Below are 21,645 nucleotides of genomic sequence, written 5' to 3'. Positions count from 1 at the left end.
CCTGCACAGGTCTTTGGACGAAGACTGGTCACTGCACACCGGCTTCCGTATCCTGAGCGAGCTATACTTATGGCTGGTCTCCTTCAGTATGTGAGAGTGCTGCGCTGCAGCAAGTGTTAGTTTCGCGACTAAGATGTAAAGGCTGTGGTCTCGGCGCTGCCAGCATTTTTCGTGGTAGAGCTACGGCTCCGCGGACACTGCGGCGCTTGCCGCTCGTGTCGCGCGGGGTTTCGTCAGCTGGCTGGCTGTGTGTTTGGCTGCAGCAAAGTGGCAGTGAACTTCGCCGTCAGTCGCCCACGGCAGCAAACATAGGAGCGTTGTGCAAACCCCCACGTGAAGTGGAGGTGCTGTTCACTGCGTTGCACTGCGCTGAGCCGAGGCAGCGGGAAGCGACGCTTACGACACGCCGACGCGTCGCATACAGCAGCGGCAACTGCGTGCCGTACGGGGCGGCCCAGAAAGCTCAGGCCATGGCGCTCTGCGATGAATCAGACAAGGTGCCCAGTGGCGGGGTGCGACACTGTCGCTTTTCTTTTCTTCAGGCGTACCACAGTCGCTCAAAATTTCTGAATGGGAAGTTTTCCACCTTCCATTACACTCGTGTTATTATTTCCACAGTTTTCGAATTGGTGGAAAAAATTTTTTGGATGAATTTTTCAAGGTAACCAATGCCCAAAAATGAAATGTTTGTTTGTCAGAACTATTAATTGAAGGTAATCTTTGTCTCTTACTGTTAGATAACCGGCCGGCCGGAGTGGCCGTGCGGTTCTAGGCGCTACAGTCTGGAACCGAGCGACCGCTACGGTAGCAGGTTAAGGTTAGTTAGGTTTAATTAGTTCTAAGTTCTAGGCGACTGATGACCTCAGAAGTTAAGTCGCATAGTGCTCAGAGTCATTTGAACCATTTTTTTTTTTGTTAGATAACTAATAACATTCATAATTAGTGTTAATTTGATCCTTCTTAATTTCGTCATAAATAACGCAATTGGTTGGACAGTCTGTATTTTTAATACTGAGAGAATTTCAAAATGGTTAGGGTCTTCTTATGTTTTAAGTCTTCTCTGACAATAATCAGAGTTTAATTTTTCAGGAACGACTTTCGCTGGCCGGTGTGGCCTGCGCGGTTCTAGGCGCTTCAGTCTGGAACCGCGCGACCGCTACGGTCGTAGGTTGGAATCCTGCCTCGGGCATGGATGTGTGTGATGTCCTTAGGTTAGCTAGCTTTAAGTAGTTCTAAGTTCTAGGGGACTGATGACCTCAGATGTTAAGCCCCAAAGTGCTCAGAGCCACTTGAATAATTTTGATCGACTTTCCTTAAAGTGAAACCCTCCTCCACCATTATTAGTAAAGTTTTGAATATTTTGTAGTGTGTGCATTGCACATTACGCCACACGAAGCCACAGATTGTTTCGACGACCAAAAAACAAATTCTGTAGTAAGTAGTATATTTTTTCTTTAGTTGCTGCATCTCCTGACTTCTATTTGCTTTCGGAAACGTCAGCTCATCAGGCATAAAACAACGTGCTGAGCATGAGGTAAGTTACTTTTATTTTAGAGCAGATCTCACTTTTTCATTTTTAAGAACAAACATTTCTTAATCAGAGTTATCAGGTCCATACCAAACAAGCAGATTAATTTAGAGTGAACATTGTAGGTAATCTCAAACAGATATTTTTATTCTGGGTAGAGCAGTATTTTATTTTTGTGCACATTTCACGTCAGAAATTACACTCGATGTCACGCCACGCGGGCTTTTAGTTAAATAGGTTTCACTGAGTACACAATTAGTTACTTATGGCAGTTAATTAGACAAGCCTTCATTATTTCAAATTCAGTAATTCATTAAGTTCAAAGTTTTGTTACAGGACAGTTTTCCACGCGCAACTCGGGGCCAACAAACAGTCAGTTTTGCTCAGCAGTTGAATATCACGTCTAAAGCACACGTTACACTAGAAGAAAGATTTTGAAAAGACAACATTCAGTATTTTCATTTACAGCTAAATTTTTATATAAAGCTTATACCTGGTTGTAGCCTCTCCCCGATGTTATTCAATCTGTATATCGAACAAGCAGTAAAGGAAACAAAAGAAAAATTCGGAGTAGGTATTAAAATCCATGAGGAAGAAATAAAAACTTTAAGGTTCGCCTATGACATTCTAATTCCGTGAGAGACAGCAAAGGACTTGGAAGAGCACTTGAACGGAATGGACAGTGTCTTGAAAGGAGGATATAAGATGAACATCAACAAAAGCAAAACGAGGATAATGGAATGTAGTCGAATTAAATCAGGTGATGCTAGGGAATTAGATTAGGAAATGAGACAATAAAAGTAGTAGATGAGTTATGCTATTTGGGGAGCAAAATAACTGATGATGGTCGAAGTAGAGAGGATATAAAATGTAGACTGGCAATGGCAAGGAATGCGTTTCTGAAGAAGAGAAATTTGTTAACATCGAGTATAGATTTAAGTGTCAGGAAGTTGTTTCTGAAAGTATTCGTATGGAGTGTATCCATGTATGGAAGTGAAACATGGACGATAACTAGTTTGGACAAGAAGAGAATAGAAGCTTTCGAAATGTGGTGCTACAGAAGAATGCTGAAGATTAGATGGGTAGATCACATAACTAATGAGGAGCTATTGAATAGAATTGGGGAGAAGAGGAGTTTGTGGCACAACTTGACTAGAAGAAGGGATCGGTTGGTAGGACGTGTTCTGAGGCATCAAGGGATCACCAATTTAGTACTGGAGGGCACCGTGGAGGGTAAAAATCGTAGAGGGAGACCAAGAGATGAATACACTAAGCAGATTCAGAAGGATGTAGGTTGCAGTAGGTACTGGGAGATGAAAAAGCTTCCACAGGATAGAGTAGCATGGAGAGCTGCATCAAACCAGTCTCAGGACTGAAGACCACAACAACAACAACATAATACCTCTAACGCAGTATGGTCATAATTGCCTCCATGGTATAGTTGCTGCAAGGAACTACTTTTTAATGGTGGAGTCACTCCACAGTGTCTCCACCGAGGGAATAAAACCAGAGACACATGCTGCCTAGCCCACTCCGAAGCTGTGTCTAGTCGTGGTCTCTCAGTTTCGGTGGTCGCTCGGTTTCGTTACATTGTGAAGCGTGCAGGTCTGCCGCCATCTTCGCTGTAACATGTGCTGGACTTCATTACCTTCAAGTCATACGAGTGTGGAAATCTCACGATACAAATCCGGTCGCACCTCTAGAAGACGCTCGCTGTTCCCGCGATCACTGCAACAACACGCGCTCGCGTCCGGTTCTCCAAAAAGCCGACCGCCAGCTCACCTATGCTTTTGTCGTAAGCAATGTGCTCATGCGGCCGCCTCCTCGTTCTCCTCTCTACCACTCTATCACTGAATAACTGATTATTTGTTTCCTACCGATTAGTTCGCTCTCGAGATAGTCTAGCGATCTTCCCTAAGGGCTGGAACGAACTTCCATTGTTATTTTCTTATGTGTTTTATATATACTTTTCGTGGCGGATAGCTTGTTAGTGCCCACAGCAGTCCATGTTTGTGGGCTGATGGTCGTTCTCTGGTTTTAAAGGCTAAAACTAAACTACGCCCGAATAGGCTATGAAGTCCCAATGATACCGACTGGCCGCCGTGTCATCCTCAGTCTCCTCCTCAGCCTCATTGGCTGCGGATAAGGGGGGGGGGGGCTGGTCAGAACATCGCCCTCCCGACCGTATGTCAGTTTACGAGACCGGAACCGCTACTTCTCAATCAAGTAGCTCCTCAGTTTGCCTCAAAAGGGCTGAGTGCACCCCGCTTGCCAACGGCGCTCGGCAGACCGGATGGTCACCTATCAAAATGCTAGTCCAGGCCGACAGCGCTTAACTTCGGTGATCTGATGGGAACCGGTGTTACCACTGCGGCAAGGCCGCTGGCCGGTTTTAAAGGCTGCCTCACCATTCACCATGTGTTTTCGGTCAATATACGGATTCTGAAGTCAATTTCAGTACCTCTTTTATTCTTCAATAGTACTTCCATCTGTGCGTAAGAAACCCAAACAAGCGACTATTGAAACACCACCTTTTGATTGCGAGCTCTAAGGCTGAAGAGTCAAGATACCTAGACTTTTTTGCAGGTAAATCATACTTTGTACGCAAAATTGCAAGAAAGTGCGATAGATTTGCTAGTACGCTTGTAATCATCGATAAGAATCAACTATCACATTTCCATTTCAGTTTCTACGTAATAATCGTACCCACCCCCTTTGTTTATTAATCTCGACACGAGTGGAGACGAAGCAATGCAATACATTTCTCCACAGGTTCACTGGCCTATAACATATACCAGGTCAAGAGGCTTCGGTAACACCGATACCAGAGTAGGTAGTGATGTGGGTCGCTAGGGTCTGGAGTGATGTCTACATTTTAACTTATCCCATAAGCGTCCCCCTGGGTTCACGTCGTTGCTCTTGGCAGAGGAATCGATTATAGGAACGTTGTTGTCCACATATCATTGCCTCATTTATGCTCCTTTATGCAGGGTGCTATCTCATGCTGATACAGTGATGATCTCCGAAGCGTTTCGCATAGGCAGTACACAAAACTGTAAAAATCTTCATATCTTTCCGCATTTAGCTTTTCTTAACGGCAATAAGGGACAACACCCCGATCGTGGAAAACACCATTATCCATAACACCATCTCCTCTGTACTGCACTGCTGGCGCTACACATGACAGGCAACGTTTTACGGGAGGGGCGGCCACGACTTTGGTTCGCTGGCCGTGGTGGGGCAATTTAGGGCCAAAGCACATTTCCCCCGCCGCCACGCAACACTGTCTTATCGTGTGGAGGGAGAAACCTGCGAAAGAAAAAAAAAGCTCAAATGTGTGTTTGAAATCCATTGGGACTTAACTGCTAAGGTCGTCAGTCCCTAAGCTTACACACTACTTAACTTAAATTATCCTAAGGACAAACACACACATCCATGCCCGAGGGAGGACTCGAACCTCCGCCGGGACCGCCGCACAGTCCATGAATGCAGCGCCCAAGACCGCTCGGCTAACGCCGCCCGCCAGAACTGCGAAAGCGCCACGTTTAAATGACAGTGCATTGGAGGTGCGTACGACTTTGTTTTATATTCCACACTTCTCAAAAATATAGAGCACAAACAAAACAAGTTTTCAGTTTTATTTTATTACTTTTGGCATAATTTTTATCTGGTACAAACTGCCGGCATGCGTACAGACGCAGATAATGTCACAGAGTTTCGCACTCAAATTGTCACATATTAGCACTTTTGCAATCTCATTATGGAGACTTGAAAACTCTACCTCAGGGCAGACGACCTGGAAAGTTTTAACGTAAAAAAAAATTTGTCATTGAAACTGGAATTACCCTGCAGATCAATCAGTTGCATTTGCGCATAAACATGGGAGCTATCAACTGAAACAGCAAATGGTCTCGAAAACAGCTCTAAAGCATATGCAAGACTGACAGTGTTCTCAAAACTTCCATAAAACTATCCTTCTAATTCATTCAAGGCCACAATGAATTCTTCAAACCTAGCGTTTTCTTTAACGCTATGGGAGCTTAGGTTATAGCACTCTTAGAATGTGTCCGTTCTGCAATGTAATTTTCTTTTTAACTGTATACTCATCAAACCAGGAAGAAGTTACCTTGCAATGTCTTACTGTCGGCAGTGTACAGTCAAGTCCATCTAAAATTGAAGTCTGCAATCCATTCCCAATATTTTAATTGTAGATCCTGCTTCGTAAATTCAACAAAAGCGAGTTTTAAATGGACAAATCGTTCCAGGTATGCGCCTTAACCAATGTGCTTTGCAGTAATATCTGAAGTCTCCTTACTCTTTTCAGTGCCATTGAAAACTTTTGCACCTGCAATGTGATAATGCATGCGACTTCAGAAATTTTATTATTCGTACCAACATTTTCTCCACGTGCTTCATGCCGGCAAATTTAGCGCAAAGTGCTTCTTGATGTTTAGAACAATGACTCCCGTCTGCCGCGAGGTTTAAGGCGCCATGTCACGGATTGCGCGGCTCCTCCCGCCGGAGGTTCAAGTCCTCCTCTCGGGCATGGGTGTGTGTGTTGTTCTTAGCATAAGTTAGTTTAAGTTAGTTTAAGTAGTGTGTAAGTTTAGAGACCGATGACCTCAGCAGTTTGGTCCCTTAGGAATTCACACACGTTTGAACGGCGAAAAAGCTTTAGACGAATTCTTTTGTTATTTAAATAGTATAAATCTTAAAATCCAGTTTACCATGGAAATGGAGAAAGACAATGCAATATCCTTCTTGGATGTCTTTGTTATGAGACAGACTGATGGCACCTTGAAACATAAAGTGTTTCGGAAGGTTATACATACCGACAGATACTTGCATAAGGATTCCAGTCGTCATCCACAACAACAAAAAAGGTGTAATTAAAAATCTAGTGGACAGAGCTAAAAGGATTTGCACGCCGGAATACCTGGACGCCGAGTTAAAACATCTAAAGCAGGCTTTTGAGAAGAATGGGTACTCCAGTAAGGAAATAGAGTTTTGCGACCGAATAACAGGAGGCCTAAGATCAACGATATGACACAGCGATTGAAGAACATGGTTTCTCTACCCTTCATCAAAATCAAATCCGCAAGATTTTAAGGAAACATAACGTTCGACCGATTTTCAGACGAACTAAGAAAATAGGGCCAAGCACTTCGTTCCGTTAAGGATAAACGTCCCCCTCTGTCTGCAAGTGGTGTATACAAGACTCCATGTACATGTGGTAGGGTCTACATTGGAACTACAAAGAGAAGTGTGCATACACGGTTGAAGGAACGTAAAAGTCTTTGCCGACTAGGGAAAGCAGGCAAGTCAGCCGTGGTGGAACATGTTAAACCAGGTGACCACGTAGTGAAATTTTCGGACACTGAAGTTTTATGTACTATGACGAACTATTATCCACGCCTATGTAGAGAAGCCATCGAAATATATAAACATGGGGATAATTTTAACAGAAAAGAAGAAGCCATGAAACTCATCGATATATGGACAGTGGCGTTACAGAGTCTATGACATTTTTTTATTTTTGACGTATTATGATCGATAGTTATATTTTATCCTTGACAAGGTTTGTCTCTGCTATCACGTGAAATCCAGACCACGCTCATTTTCCACGGTATTTAGGCTGTTCTTCGACTCGTCAGTCGGCAAGCCTCAGCACAACCAGGGGCACCTCCGAAGATGTCCAACGTAGCTTTGGACGAAACGTCAGGGATAGAAGAGTCCCATGGACCACGGCCATACAACCCGGAACAATTCTCAACCGCCCACCATTATGACATTTATTTAAGAGAGAATTCGTTTCAAGGGTTTGCATAGCATTCTTAAATGTCACTATTACGACATTCGTCTTTGTCGGTTCAGGGAAACCATGGGAAATGTAGGTGGCCAGACGAAGATTTGAACCCCTACCTCTTGAATTTGAACGCGAGTCGAGTGCTTTTCCCTGTGGAGCTCTTCGCTACCGTTGATAATTCCCCAGAACAACCACAGTATAGAGTAGTGCAGGAAGGTGTGGTCCCCGTGTACGGCGTGCCCTACGCGCTGTGGTGCGAGAACACGGCAGAAGTAGGCTCTGACGTGTCAGCCTTGTCCCACTTGCTGCGCTCCGCACCGGAACTGGAACCGACGCCTCGCCGCATGGAGCCTCCAGCACTCCAGCGAGTTGCTCCGCACGGCAGTGGATATCTCCTCGTTACTGTCACGACGACTCTCACAAAAAAAGTCCGACAGGAGAGCTTATGACAGTCTCCTTTCTCGACTAATGCTCGCGTTCTCCTTTCCCTTACAAAGTCTGTGATGCAAGAATTTTCACATTTTCGGTGGGAAAGATGGATACATATCAAAATGGGAGCGGTAGACACTGGTGTATTCTCCGATGTCATCTCAGTATTCTGACGCTTTCCGAACATGAATTATCAGTGACAACTATCTTCATTGTCCGCCCCCGGTAGCTGAATAGTCAGCGCGACAGATTGTCAATCGTAAGGGCCCGGGTTCGATTCCCGGCTGGGTCGGAGATTTTCTCCGCTATGGGACTGGGTGTTGTGTTGTCCTAATCATCATCATTTCATCCCCATCGAGGCGCAAGTCGCCGAAGTGGCGTCAAATCGAAAGACTTGCACAAGGCGAACGGTCTACCCGACGGGAGGCCCTCGTCACACGACATTATCATTGTTATTATTTTCATTAAGTTTGCCTTCCGTCGGTGGTGCTCCTCATTATACTTTGGAAGAGGCATTAAGCCATTCAGATGGTATGGGAGATTACACTGAGATGACAGAAGTCATGGGATAGCGATGGGCACATATACAGATGGCGGTAGTGTCGCGTACACAAGATGTAGAAGGGTGGTGCGTTGGCAGAGCTGCTATTTGTACTCAGGTGATTCTGACAGACACAAAAGCAAGCGTGAGATTCAGAAGAGTATTGTCACAAGAATTTGAGACCAAGACTGGTGTTAAACAGGGAGATGGATTGTCACCATTGTTGTTCAATATAGCACTCGAAGAAGTGATCAGGCAGTGGAGAGCAATAAACGAGGAAGTGGGAATACCAAAGACCCATTTAGAGTACAAAAAGAACAACAGGGCTCAAGTGGACTGCCTAGCCTTTGCAGACGACATAGCAATAGTAAGTCAGACGGAAGAAGACGCAAAGACACAACTCGACAGCTTAAGTAAGGTAGCCAGAAAGGTGGGACTGAGGATCGCCTGTAACAAGACGAAGACATTAAATACCACTTCAGACTTGTAAGGTGTCAGGCAAATCCAACACCTTCCATGAAAACCCTGACATGATAAGCAAATCCAGCAGTATGTCACATAGCTCCGAATAAATCGTGACATTAAATTAACCAATGTAATACGAGTAACGAGTGAGCAAATGGCATACCACAGACTAACACAAGAATGCCTAAATGCATGTCATACCTTCCCACCGTGAGACAGACGCGGTTCCGAGGGTAGAAACGAGAACAGAAGCCGAGAGCAGAACCGTGTTAAGCGAGAAGGCCCTACAATAAGGGACGGACACCCACGTCGCCAGCTAGCCGCTACGACCACACCACCCGCAAGTTTTTGCGTGAGACTTTTTCGCGTCTCTGTTACGTTAGGACCACCTCCCAGCCCATGTTAAAAGCTAGAGCCCTCCAGAAGAACAGTATAGATCTTACGATAACACTAAAAGGACCACACCAGCTGCACGTTTTAGCGTGAGACTTTTCGCGTCTCTGTTACGTTGCAAACTTTAAAAAACATTGCCCCACCACGAAAAGTATAACGTTTCTCATTGGATAGACAGAATTTTTGTAGGGGTAGCTTAAGGTTAACATTGAGACCCTGATTGGTCAGATGAAAGCACAGCCAGATAGTTTTTTTTAAACCAACTTCGGTAAATTGTAGTAATGAGAAATTAGGAGAGAGTTGCTTCCGAGATGGCGAGCTGTAGGGAGCTGCGCCGGCCGCCGCCCCCTGACGAACACCGACAAGGTAATGAACGCACGTGATGCCGCATTTTTGAGCGCTTAAGTCTTCACTCAGAACTGCAGAAGTCTCATCTGTTACATCCCCTTTACGTAATACTAGTGTCGATCGTCAATTAAAGCTCATGGTGTTCACATTTGCCACTTGAAGTAAAAATCTGAAACTCGATGATTTTTCTGTTATATAGTTATTGAGAAGCCACATCAGCCACTGTAATTTACGACAAGTTAGATAAGTAATTAAAGATAATTGAGGGTCACTGTAGACCATTTTGATAGTTTTCTCTCTTGTGAAACTTAATTTAAACCTAGATTGTAGATGTGATATGGCATAGGTCATCCTTCGATCCATTGTAGAACTTGGAAACCCATTCAGGGAATATTCGTTCACATTTTTGTTGAACGCAGTTGGTTTTTACCATCCTGTATTAAAACATTTCCTTTTATCAATAGTGCAATTTATAAACGATGTTTTGTGAGTAGAATACAATTTTCAGTCGTAAACTTAACTGCTTTTTCGACGTTATTTTACCAGCCAACTAAAAATAGGAAAGCCTTGAACACCTTCCACTAAATTTAGTTAGTATTAAGATTCTTTTACAGGGAGTGCAGTGGAGCTGACGCTGAAATAATTAAGTATTAGGTTATATCATAGCTAGTCTCACTGAACTCTTCTGAATTCTACATGTCATGTGTGGTCTGGCGTCTCCTTACCAGCAACAGGTCCCAGGTTCAAACTAGTCAATTCCCTAAAAAACACGCTCAGAGCGTCGTTGCGCGAAAGTGGTAGGGCGACGCGATATAGAACAAACAGACACCACGCAGAATGTTTAGAGACTGGGAAACACCGGAAGGCACTCTGCAAATGGTCGACAGATTTAAATACCTGGGAGAATTTACAACAGGAAGGAACAGGAGCAAGGAGGGAATAACAGAGAGGATAAAGAAGATGACGTCAGCCTCCTGTATGACGAGAGAGATATACAATAAAAAGAATATATCCACAGAGGCAAAGATAAGCCACTACAAGGCAACGGTGAGAAATGCAGTATTATGTGCTACTCAGACGATGACACTGGGAAGAAATGGGGCAGAACAACTAAAGAAAGAAGAAAGAAAAATACCGAGAAAAATACTAGGTCCCAAAAGAGGTGGAGAGAGATGGATGCGAAGACCTAGGTAAGAACTGTATCGGCCGGCCGGTATGACCGAGCGATTCTAGGCGCTACAGCCTGGAATCGCGCGACGGCTACGGTCGCAGGTTCGAATCCTGCCTCGGGCATGGATGTGTGTGATGTCCTTAGGTTAGTTAGGTTTAAGTAGTTCTAAGTTCTAGGGGACTGATGACCTCAGAAGTTGAGTCGCATAGTGCTCAGAGCCATTTTTTTGAAGAACTGTACCGGTATATTTACTAAGATGGTATCTGTTCTTTCGGACATGTCCGAAGGAACAGATACCATCGGTGACCAAGCAGCTCGTTAGAATGAAATTACAATGAAATGAACACTCTTAGCTGCTTACAGGCGTGAGAACAATATCCGGGTGTGTGTGTGTGAAATCTTATGGGACTTAACTGCTGAGGTCATCAGTCCCTAAGCTTACACACTACTTAATCTAAATGATCCTAAGGACAAACCCACAGACCCTTGCCCGAGGCAGGACTCGAACCTCCGCCGGGACCAGCCGCACAGCAATATCCGGGGGAATCAGACTCAAAAGGGCAAGGTTTGCTGGACATATAGTTAGGTTGAGTATCGACAGAATGACGAAGAGAGTGTGGGAAACAATAGGGAGGACAAGGGGAAAGACAGGAACCAAGTGGGTTGTTGAACTTCGGAAGAACTGGTTGGAATTGGGGATCAAGCTCGATGGAAAGGAAAATTGGAGGAACAAATATACGCCGACCAATATGCCGGAGATCAACGACAGAGAAGAATACAGGATAAGATTAGAGTGTCACCAGTGGAGCCGACGGGAGAAAAGGACATTGAAGATCTCGGAAGAAGAGCGGGAGAGAAGAAGAGAAAGAATAAAGAGTTTCTGGGAGAAGAAGAGGAAAATGCAGTCCACGAAGGGGCCACCCGTGGTCCTACAGAGGCCGTAACACAAGAAGAAGTTGATTCATGTGGAAAGATGTCCGACAAGATTGTGGCCGGACGACTGGAATTAACAGACTTTGAACGCGGAACTGTAGTTGGAACCAGACATACGAGGCATTCCATTTTGGAAATCGTTAGGGAATTCAATATTCCGAGATACATAGTGTGAAACGTGTGCCGAGAATACCAAATTCCAGACATTGCTTCTCATCACAGACGACCATCACTTGACGACTAAGAACAATGGCGTCTGCGTAGAATTGTTAGTGCTAACAGACACGAAAAGTGACTGAGATAACTGCAGAAATCAATGTGGGACGTACGAAGATCATATCCGTTATGCCAGAGCGGCGAAATTGGTTTCAATGGGATGTGGCAACAGACGAATGCCTCTGCTAACAGCACGACATCGTCTTCAGCGCCTCTCCTGGGCTCGTGACCTTATGGGTTGGATCCTAGACGGCTCGAAAACCGCCGCCTGGTCAGATGAGTCATGACGTCAGATGGTAAGAGCTGACGGTATGGTTCGAAAGTGGCGCAGACCCCACGAAACCAAGGATCCAGGTTGTCAACAAGGCACTGGTTGTGGCTCGTTAATGATGTGGGCTGTGTTTACATGGAACTGACTATGTCCTCTGGACGTTCGGCTGCTTGGAGACCACTTGTAGCCTTTCAAGGACGTCCTGTTCCCAAAAAATGATAGATTTCTTTATGAACGACAATGCGCCATGTCAAAGGGCCACGACTGTTCTGAAGGACATTCTGGACAATTCGAGGGAATGGTGTGGTCATCCGGATCGCCCGACACGAAAGCCCGCCGAACATTTTTGGGACACTTACAGTTTGTGCACAAGATCCTGGACCGGCAACACTTGCGCAGTTATGTACGGCTGTAGAGGCAGCATATATCATTTATTTTTGCTGGGGACTATCAACGGCTTGTTGAGTCCATGTCACGTCGAGCTGCTGCACCACGCCGGAGAAAAGGGAGCCCAGCACAGTATTAGGAGCAACACCATGTTAGGAGGTATCCTATGACTTTTGTTACTTCAGTGTAGAACTTAAATGCGCCTGAGAACGTACCTGCATGGTACGAAACCGGTTGTACCAGTCTCTGAGCTCCTACAGTAAAACAGCTAAACGGTAAATTGGACTTCCAATCCACTTTATCAGCTTTTCAACACCTCAGTATACAGGGTGATTCAAAAAGAATACCACAACTTTAAAAATGTGTATTTAATGAAAGAAACATAATATAACCTTCTGTTATACATCATTACAAAGAGTATTTAAAAAGGTTTTTTTTCACTCAAAAACAAGTTCAGAGATGTTCAATATGGCCCCCTCCAGACACACGAGCAATATCAACCCGATACTCCAACTCGTTCCACACGCTCTGTAGCATATCAGGCGTAACAGTTTGGATACCTGCTGTTATTTCTCGTTTCAAATCATCAATGGTGGCTGGGAGAGGTGGCCGAAACACCATATTCTTAACATACCCCCATAAGAAAAAATCGCAGGGGGTAAGATCAGGGCTTCTTGGAGGCCAGTGATGAAGTGCTCTGTCACGGGCTGCCTGGCGGTCGATCCATCGCCTCGGGTAGTTGACGTTCAGGTAGTTACGGACAGATAAGTGCCAATGTGGTGGCGCTCCATCCTGCTGAAATATGAATTGTTGTGCTTCTTGTTCGAGCTGAGGGAACAGCCAATTCTCTAACATCTCCAGATACTGTAGTCCAGTTACAGTAGCACCTAGTCCAGTTACAGTAGCACCTTCGTAGAAAAAGGGACCAAAAACTTTATTGGCTGAAATGGCGAACAAATGTACAACTAAATGAAACTTTATAGCTCCCTTAATTCGCCGACAGATAGTGCTTAGCTCTGCCTTTTGTCGTTGCAGAGTTTTAAATTCCTAAAGTTGTGGTATTCTTTTTGAATCACCCTGTATTTTGATTTGTTGCGGTAGACCATGGGCGAAATTTAAACAAATTAGGCGTAGCGTTCATCGAAAACTGTACATTCCTAATGTTTTTTTACAAAGTAGGCACAAGAAATAGTTTGGGGGATGACCTCTACTCCCCTCATGGACGTTAACGACAAACTGCAGGATTTCACTAACAAAATTACATATGATAAATATGCTCCAATAAAGACCAGAAAAGTAAAAAGGCAACCTGCACCTTGGCTGACTGATGAACTAAAACAGCCCATGAATCTCAGAGACGCTGCACATCGAGCATACAAGATACACCCTACACCTGAAGATCATACTGTATACAAGCAGAAACGAAACATAGTCAGTCAAGCGGTGAGAAACGCTAAGCTCAGGCATGCCCGTACATTAGCTGACAATAGATGTAGACCAGATATCCTGTGGAAAAACCTCCGTAGTCTCGGTTTAGGCAAAATAAAAGTTGCAGAAAATCCCATGGTCCCAGCTGAAGAACTAAACCGATTCCTCACATTACCTACAACCACAATTGAACCACAAAAAAAAAAATAAATAAATAAATAAATAAATCAGAGAATCATTGATTACTTCATGGAGATGAACAACTGTAGCAAAGAAAAATTTACAGCACGTCACTTGCAATACTGTCAAGAAAGCCATAATGCGGATTAGATCAGCATCTACTGAACATGATGGCAACACTATCCAGATGGTAAAACTTATTGTTCATCAACTACTGCCCTCTATAACAGACATTTTCAACGATTCATTAATCGCAAATGTTTTCCCTGAGGCCTGGAAACTGGGACAAATTAAGCCTCTGCCTAAAAAGGACATCGCCACAGCACCCTCTGACTACCGCCCCATCTGCCTTCTTCCTGCACTATCAAAGGCCTTAGAATATATGGTCCATGACCAGCTCACCAACTACATAACTACTAACAACCTACTAGACGAATACCAATCAGTTTTCCGTAAACATCGATGCACAACATCCGCACTGATAAAGGTGACAGATGACCTGAAACTTGCCATGAACAGACAAGAAGAGACTATCATTTGCTTCTTAGATTCCAGCAAAGCATTTGATACTGTCGACTTCGACATCTTACTAGCCAAACTTAGCGGTCTAAATTTCTCACCAAGTGCAGTGCAATGGTTTCGCTCATACATGACGTCTCGTCAGCAACGCGTCCTGTCCGGGAATATAAAATCATAATGGCGGCAGGTGGTGTCAGGCGTTCCCCAAGGCTCAGTATTAGGTCCTATACTCTTCTCTCTGTATGTCAATGATGTGTCATCGGTTCTGACCTATTGCAAATATCATATGTATGCTGATGACCTTCAGTTGTATCTAAGTGCGAAACCAAGCAATCTTAAGAAAGCTACTGAAAATTTCAATACTGACCTGGATGCACTATCAAAATGGGCACAGGACATAGGACTAAAACTAAACCCATCAAAAACCCAAGCGGTACTTGTTGGTCACTCTAAGCTCATTAGCCCAAAACATCGGGTATCCGTACTATCTCTTATCCTAAATGGAACAAATATTAACCCTCAGCAAAGAGTTTGGAAGTAATAATAGATGAAAATCTAAATTGGACAGAGCACGTAACTGCAGTGTGCAAAAAAGCATCAGCATCCCTTCATGTCCTACAAAAATATAAAAAACTCTTCCCTTTCGATCTGAAAAAGAAATTAGTACAAACGCTTATACTCCCAATCATTGACTACAGCGATATTATCCTACAAGGCCTCTGTCAGTAAAATTCGCGACGTCTAGAACGTCATAAATGCCTGCGTCCGATATATCTGTGACGTTCGACTTTTTGATCACATTTCACCAGCATATGCAAAATTGTCCTGGCTGCGTGCAGACAAACGCAGAGATTTCCATACACTCTGTCTCATCTACTTCCTTATAAATGTACACTGTCCCTCATATCTCTCCTCGTCCTTAACGCTTATGTCAGAACAACATGACAGAAACACACGTTGCCATTATAGTAAAGTCCTCTCTGTTCCACTGCATCGCTCAGTCACCTTCTCCAAGTCCTTTACAGTAGCGGGAACCCGACTCTGGAATAACCTCCCTCGTTATGTTAGAGAACTTAAAAACATGTCCGGCTTCAAAAAACAGTTAATGACGTATCTACTTAAGCAAGAGTAATGCCTTCCTTGTACATGAATGCACTTCACCTCATTACTTCCCTCTTTCCCCCTCTGTCAATCTCCCTTCCCCAAAACTAGCTATACTAGTAAACATCTACTTTACACACCAAGATATTAATGCACATCTGCACAAATCTTCATTACTATTGCCAATTTTTCTCATTTTTATCATTATTATTTGATTTTCTTTTTTACTGTTATTATTATTGATTTTATCATAATTTGTATGTATAGCACCTGTTGTAAAAATACTGCCAGCATTTACTTTATTAGTTCTTAGTCATTTCTCTTTATTCATATTGCCACTAGAGTAATCTAATTTTCTTATTTAAACTATTGTCATGATGTAACTCTGATGTGTGGAATGCTGCATGTGTGGAACATTGGTGCGATGTAAAAGAGGGCCTGATGGCCGTAATCTGATCAAGTTAAATAAATAAAAATAAATAAATAAATATTTCATACTGATGTCAGTGGGGTGTCGCAATGACCAACTTGCAGCTATCTTGTTTCTGTTGTCGTATACTTTCACACGTGTCAGTTTTCGCTGTTGATTACGATAATCCTGTATACCTTACGTGATCGAAAGTATCCAGACGCCCCTACATAATGCGGAACTGGTCAGTATATGTCACGAGAGGCCGGGCCACCAGTATAAAAAGAGGTGGGGAGTATTTTATTCTCAACAGAAAAGCAGTAACAACAGAATCGGTCAGTTAGGAGAGCTCAGTGACTTCGAACGTGGACTAGTGATTGGATCTTACCTGAGTACCAACCGATCAGAGGCGTTTGAACGCTTCTGAAGGTGTCCAAGTTGGCTATTGGTGAAGCGTGAAGTAGAAACGCCAAGGAACAACTACACGTAAACCAAGACCAGGCAAACCGTCGAGCATTGTGGAAGGTGGGTGTAAAAAATCGCATGAGATCAGCAGAAGGAGTTGCTCATGAGTTTCAAAGAGTTACCAGCATTCCAGCTGGTTAATGACGGTATATAGGGAAATAAAACGAAAGGGGTACAACGGTCGTAGAGCTCATAATAATCCACATATTTTTGTAGTCAGTGCTGAGTGACACCCGACGCGCCATTGGACAGTGGGTCAAGGGAGACGCGTGATTTGCATGAGGAATCATTCTCTGTGGCAATGCGATGGTCGGGTTTGGGTTTGGCCAATGCCTGGAGTACATTTCCTGACATCACCTGTAGAGCCAGCAGCGACGTACGGAGGAGGTGGCGGTAGAGTATGGGGTTGTGGGTGCCATGAGTAATTGCTTCCACTGACTGCTGCAAAGAAAACGCGGCCTTCCTCATTCACCCTCCACTGGCGCTCAGAGCGGCTGCGGGCCGGCACTGCTCCTGGTGGCGGTGGCCGGCCGTGCTCGGCTTTCCTCGGCCGCTGGCCACCCAGAGAAAGCGGCCGTTCACCCCACGCCGCCGCCCACGCGCCTCGCCTCGCTTCCCTCCGGCCTTTCCCTCCCAGAAACGCACGTCAGCGGCTTCAAAACCGTACGCCAGTCTCAGCCAGAGGCAACGAAAAGCCGGACTCGGACGTCGGGAAGGGTCGACCCGGTATCACGCCCAGTATATATTTCTTAAAACGGTGTGTGCGCAATGGTCTCGTAATACGATGATGATGAGGTCCCATACTCTGAGGAGCGTAGGGGACACGCACCGCTTTACTAGGCAAGGTCGTAGCGGAGGTGGTTTGCCATTGCCTTCGTCCGACCGTAATGGGGATGAATGATGATGATGATGAAAACGACGCAACACCACCCAGTCATCTCGAGGCAGGAAAAATCCCTGAATCGAACACGGGACCCCGTGCGCGAGAAGCGAGAACTCTACCGCAAGACCACGAGCTGCGGACTCTCACAGTAGTGACACGAATTATTTACAGAAGAATGGACAAAGCAGAGCAGAGGGTAACTCAGTGTGCTTTGCGAGGAAATGTGGGAGCACGCGAGGCAATACTGACCCTCCTACATATCTTGGAGGATATACTGAATAAAGGCAAACGTACGATTATAGAATTTGTAAATTTAGGGACAGCACTGGACAATATTAGCTGCAATACACACTTTGCAGTTCCGTGGCAGCAGGGAAAAAATACAGGGAACTTAAAGATACCTACAATTTGTACGGAAACCAGGCTGCAGGACGTGAAAGGGAATCAACAGTTAAAAAGTAACTCACACAGAATTTTGGGCCTTTATCGATGTCATTCACCCTGTACATTGAGCAGTCTTCGAAGGAAATCAAGGATACATTTCTGATGGAAATTAAAGTTATGGCAGAACAAAAATAACTTTCAGATTTTCTGCTGGCATTGTAATTCTATTAGAAACGGCAAAGGACTTGATACAGCAATGGAACGAAATGGATAGTGTCTTGAAAACAGATCATAAGTTGAGCGTCAATAAAGTAAAACAAAGGTAACGGGATGTCGTCGAATTAAGTCGGGCGATACTGAGGGAATCAGTTTAGAAAATGCAACCCTAAAAGTAGTAGATGAGTTGTTCTCTTTCGGGAAGAAAATAAGTGACGATTCACAAAGTAGAAAAATATATAAAATACAGCTGGCAATAGCAAGACAAGTGTTTCTGAAAAAGATAAATATGTTAGATTCGCATCTAAATCTAAATCTTACGAATTCTTTTGCGGAGGTATTTGTCTGTGTTGTATGGAAGTGAAACGTGGACACACAAGGAGAGAATAAAAGCTTCTGAAACGTGGCTACAGAAGAATGGTGAAAAGTTTATAGGTAGTATTGTACAGGGTGATAGAAAAAGAATACCACAACTTTAAAAATGTGTATTTAATGAAAGAAACATAATATAACCTTCTGTTATACATCATTACAAAGAGTATTTAAAAAGGTTTTTTTTCACTCAAAAACAAGTTCAGAGATGTTCAATATGGCCCCCTCCAGACACACGAGCAATATCAACCCGATACTCCAACTCGTTCCACACTCTCTGTAGCATATCAGGCGTAACAGTTTGGATAGCTGCTGTTATTTCTCGTTTCAAATCATCAATGGTGGCTGGGAGAGGTGGCCGAAACACCATATCCTTAACGTACCCCCATTAGAAAAAATCGCAGGGGGTAAGATCAGGGCTTCTTGGAAGCCAGTGATGAAGTGCTCTGTCACGGGCTGCCTGGCGGCCGATCCATCGCCTCGGGTAGTTGACGTTCAGGTTTCATAACTAACCTATTTCGTAGGACTCTCCATACAGTTGATTGTGGAATTTGCAGCTCTCTGCTAGCTCTGCGAGTCGATTTTCCTGGGCTGCGAACAAATGCTTGCTGGATGCGTGCTACATTTTCATCACTCGTTCTCGGCCGTCCAGAACTTTTCCCTTTGCACAAATACCCATTCTCTGTAAACTGTTTATATCAACGTTTAATACACCACCTATCAGGAGGTTTAACACCATACTTCGTTCGAAATGCACGCTGAACAACTGTCGTCGATTCACTTCTGCCGTACTCAATAACACAAAAAGCTTTCTGTTGAGCGGTCGCCATCTTAGCATCAACTGACGCTGACGCCTAGTCAACAGCGCCTCAAGCGAACAAAAGTACAACTAAATGAAACTTTATAGCTCCCTTAATTCGCCGACAGATAGTGCTTAGCTCTGCCTTTTGTCGTTGCAGAGTTTTAAATTCCTTAAGTTGTGGTATTCTTTTTGAATCACCCTGTACTATTGAGAAGGCACTGAATCGAAAAAAGAAATTGACTAAAAGAAGCCATTGCCAATTTCAGTGGTGTCAAGTGAGTGCTCGTTGGAGGGCAGGGTGGAGTTCTATTGTGTTTTCTGCTGAAGGCCCGTTCTGCCTCAGTTCCAGTGATGGCCGTGTGTTGGTTACAAGGAGACCAGTTGAGGGCCTGCAACCAACCTGTCTGCGTGCTAGACATACTGGACCTACACATGGAGTTACGGTCTGGGGTGCGATTTCGTACGACGGCAGGAGTACCCTCTTGGTTATCCCACTCATCCAGATTGCAAAACTGTATGTCTGTCTGGTGATTCGACCTCTTGTGCCGCCATTCATGAATAGCATTCCATGGGGTGTTTTCCAACAGGATAACGTTCGCCCACATACCGCTGTTGTAACCCAACGTGATATACAGAGAGTCAAAATGTTGCCATGGTCTGCTCGATCACCAGATCTGTTTCCAAACGAGCGTGTATGGGGCAACAACGAACAACTGCAGCGTCATCCATAAACAACAGTAACCGTCCCTGACCGATCAAGTGCAACGGGCATGGAACTCCATCTCACAAACTGACATCTGGCACCTCAACATCGTAATGCATGCACGTTTGTATGCTTGCATTCAACATTCTGGCGGTTACACCGGTTATTAATGGAGCACCATTTCACATTTGCAGTAATAATCACTTACTTGTGTTACCTAGACAAATGTATTCCCAAAATTTCACTACCCTACATTAATTATTTTTTGATGGTGGGATTAGTTTTCGTCAGTGTATTAACAAGTAAGCTCAAACGTTTGAACAGGATAAAAAGACACTGAAATACATGGCAAAAGTGCCTGGATACAAGATAGTTATTTCTGGACTGAGAGACAACTCTCAGTCAATCAGGAGAAACACACACATAAGGAATCTACATAAAATCAAGAACTAAAACATGTAATTGAGGATGAGCGGGGGAGCTATGTCTGAATGTGGCACATGGCAGTAGAATGTGGCACAAGGAAGGAAGGAAGGAAGATTAGTTTCTATAAAAAACCGTCTAGATCGCTACTAAAATTTCCATTATGTATTAACGGCATTTCAGCTTCTGTCATCAGCAGATGTCAGAAAGGTTAGACCTTTCAAAAACCGGCTCTGGACACTATGGGACCTAACTTCTGAGGTCATCAGTCCCCTAGAACTTAGAACTACTTAAACCGAACCAACCTAAGGACATCACACACATCCATGCCCGAGGTAGGATTCGAACCTGCGACCGTAGCGGTCGCGCGGTTCCAGACTGAAGCACCTAGAACCGCTCGGCCACTTCGGCCGGCTAGAACTCGCAGAACAAGGTTCAGTGAAAGTATTAAAACCAGTGCCAAATTGAGCATTCAGCTCTAGCTCTGAACCCTGTTCTAAACGTTCTAAGCTTTTTGATATATGATTATGGGAGTAAGCGAAACGTCGTAATAAAAAAAAGAAAATTTTTAACAGCAATGAAGACGGTTTCGTTCACAAAATATCAACAGTGATCGCCTAGCCATACAGGAAATTCATTTCCTTTATTAGTAACGAAGATTAGTGTTTAATGTCCCGTCGAGGACGAAATCATTAGAGACGGAGGACAAGCACGGAATGTTTCAAGGATGGGGAAGGAAATCGGCCATGGCGATACAAACGAGCCATACCGGCATTTTTGCGATTTAGGGAAATCACGGAAAACCTATATGAGGGAGTCAAATGAAGACGAAACAGATGAAAAAAAGTAAATCGTTTATTATCTCAGAAGTAATCGCTATAGCTGTTAATGCATTTATCCCATTTTGAGATAAGACGGTCAAAGCCATCAGGGAAAAATGTTTCCGGTTGCCTACAGAACAATCAATATACCCAGTCGTGCACTCTTCGTCTGAACCAAATCGATGGCACCGAATATATTTCTTCATGGATTCTTCATGGAATTTGCGTGGGGAGAGATCGGGACTGTACGGGGTACATGTAAGGGTTTGCAACACGTAGGCCGGCCCACATGTTGCCAAGGTTTTTCCGAGTATGCTGCAGAATTGCGCTGGGAAGCCCTTCACATCCCCCATACAGTCCCGATCTCTCCCCATGATATTTCCATATTTTGGGAGTCCTGAAGAAAGACATTCATGGCCTTTGATTTGCTTCGTGTGAATAGATGCACGCT

At 44.2% G+C, this 21,645-nt stretch overlaps 1 protein-coding gene and 1 pseudogene across 5 annotated transcripts in view; both read right to left on the bottom strand.

Moving 5' to 3' along the window:
• LOC126473185 (rab11 family-interacting protein 4) overlaps positions 1 to 21,645 on the bottom strand; it is a 939,113-nt gene that overhangs the window by 367,797 nt on the left and 549,671 nt on the right. The gene's annotated exons all lie outside the window — the stretch shown is intronic.
• On the bottom strand, positions 3,798 to 3,915 carry LOC126475992 (5S ribosomal RNA; annotated as a pseudogene).

This window comes from Schistocerca serialis, chromosome 4 (genome assembly GCF_023864345.2).
Source record: "Schistocerca serialis cubense isolate TAMUIC-IGC-003099 chromosome 4, iqSchSeri2.2, whole genome shotgun sequence".
Classification (NCBI taxonomy): Eukaryota; Metazoa; Arthropoda; class Insecta; order Orthoptera; family Acrididae; genus Schistocerca; species Schistocerca serialis.
The sequence above is the reverse complement of the archived record's forward strand: the minus strand, read 5'-3'. Positions and strand labels throughout refer to the sequence as shown.